This window comes from Bison bison, unplaced genomic scaffold (assembly GCF_000754665.1).
Source record: "Bison bison bison isolate TAMUID 2011002044 unplaced genomic scaffold, Bison_UMD1.0 scf7180017864252, whole genome shotgun sequence".
Lineage (NCBI taxonomy): Eukaryota > Metazoa > Chordata > Mammalia > Artiodactyla > Bovidae > Bison > Bison bison.
In genome coordinates, this window is record NW_011494824.1 from 2,386,767 (window position 1) to 2,389,240 (window position 2,474).

Here is a 2,474-nt window from a genome sequence, read left to right on the forward strand (position 1 = left end):
AGAAGACTCTTGAGAGTCCCTTGGACTGCAAGGAGATCCAACCAGTCCATTCTGAAGGAGATCAGCCCTGGGTGTTCTTTGGAAGGAATGATGCTAAAGCTGAAACTCCAGTACTTTGGCCACCTCATGCGAAGAGTTGACTCATTGGAAAAGACTCTGATGCTGGGAGGGATTGGGGGCAGGAGGAGAAGGGGACGACAGAGGATGAGATGGCTGGATGGCATCAGTGACTCAATGGACGTGAGTCTGAGTGAACTCCGGGAGTTGTTGATGGACAGGGAGGCCTGGCGTGCTGTGATTCATGGGGTCGCAAAGAGTCGGACACAACTGAGCGGCTAATCTGATCTGATCTGATATATAAAATTGATATTCCGAATCCTCCCAATATATCTTTTCACAATTTGAGTTCTTTTTCAAAGGTCACTTGTGTTGTGTCTGTGTATTTCAAAACAATAGGTTGTAAATTCAGGCATTTAGTGTTAATTCTTATTTTTCTTCCCACCATACTGATATATTTGCTGTGGTGGTGGTTTGCTTTTTGTGTAAGACTGACTAGTTGTTTTGATATCCTATAGCTGCAATCTAAGTGACTAAGTGTTTTTCTGAGCTCTCCTTGAAGCTTTCAACAGCATGAGATTTTTGTGCCCTTACAGTTATGGGGACAGAAATGAAGACCATTTGCTGTTGTTCATTTGCCGAGTCGTGTCTGACTCTTCATGACTCCCTGGACTACAGCACCCCAGGTTTCCCTGTTCCTCACTATCTCCCAGAGCTTGCTCAAACTCATGTCCATCGAGTCGGTGATGCCATCCAACCATCTCATCCTCTGTTGTCCCCTTCTCCTCTTGCTGTCAATCTTTCCCAGCATCAGGATCTTTTCCAATGAGTCAGTTCTTCACATCAGGTGGCCTAAGTATTGCAGCTTTAGCTTCAGCATCAGTCCTTCCAATAAGTATTCAGGATTGATTTCCTTTAAGATTAACTGGTTTGATCTCCTTGCTGTCCAAGGGATTCTCAAGAGTCTTATCCAGCACGACAGTTTAAAGACCTTTTATGAAATGGAAAAAGGTGAAGTTAGGAAAACTGAGCCCACTGGGCTGCCCAGCAGTCCACGTCCCACAGATGAATGACTTTGTTACCTTTTCAAAGAAGAGTCAATTTTTGATTCATGAACATTTTAAAAATAAACATTAAATGAAGCTAGTCTCTTTTTTTTGCCAATACGGTTTGGGAACAAAGATTAAAATAAACAAATAGGAAAAGGAAAGCCTTTAGTTACTCTTTGTAACATTTAAAGCTTAAAGTGGCTTAGTGGGAGCTAAAAGTAATTAGAAATCAAAATTATATTTGCTTCATTAATATTAAAATAAATCCAAGGGAAAACAAAGAGGCTCTTTTGTCATTAAGTTTAATTTGATGTAACGGTCTTAGTTCTTACTGTTTGCAGCTGTGGGGGTTTTCTTTAAAAGAATGTCTGAGCATGTATTTTGTAAAATATCAACAATTTGCTGAGTTATCTATAGAAGGTAGATGATTCAAAGGGGAAGAAAGGAAGAGAAGGAAGGAAGGAAGGAAGGAAGAACAGGCAGGTGAGGTGAGGTCTTAATAGCAGCTCAAGACCTGCATGGTGGGTGGGATGACTGAGAAGCCAGGGAGGAGCCAGATGTCCGCAGGGGCCCCCAGGGCAAGGTTCCTCTCTCCTGTCCTCCACTGTGTTGCTGGGTAGCATTCTCAACTCCCTCAGGGACAATGCTGTTGTGGAGCTGTGTTTCCTCTGGCAAGAGCAGGGAGCAGGGAGAATCCTAGAGTGTGAGACAACCTGTTCTAGAAGAACTGGGGCAAGTGGGGTGGCTACTGAACAGTTGGAAGGCACTCCATGAGAACTGAGACGATCGAGTCTGGGCCACACAAGTCTGAGCCTTGGCATATAATGCCTCCCCGGCTCAGCACGCCCTGTGACCTGCTGCTGTGTGCAGGAAGGAGCCCTCAGGTAGAACCACCCTCTGCTGACAGTTTGGTCCATGCCAGGCCCTGTATTAAGTCAGAGGTGTTCATGCATTTTCTCATGTAAGATTCACAACAACCTTCAGGAGAAGAAATGAGTCCCTCCATTTTTTAATAATACAACATCAATTTATTTATCTCATTCTCTGATGGCTGTACCTCTCTTTTCATTGTGCAAAAATACATATGAAGTTTTTCACTTTTAATCATTTTTAAGTATACAGTTTAATAAGTCACATACATTCACATTGTTATGCCACCACCATCCTCCCAAATTGAACTGGTACCCATGAGAGAAAATCTTCCTCTCCCTCTCCCCCCAGCCCCTGGCAGCCACTGTTCAACTTTCTATCTCTATCATCTCCATATTCTAGGACTCTTATATAAGTGGAATGATACAATGCTTGTCTTTTTGCGTCTGACTTATTTCACTTAGCATCATGTTTTCAAGTTTCACCCATATTGTGGTA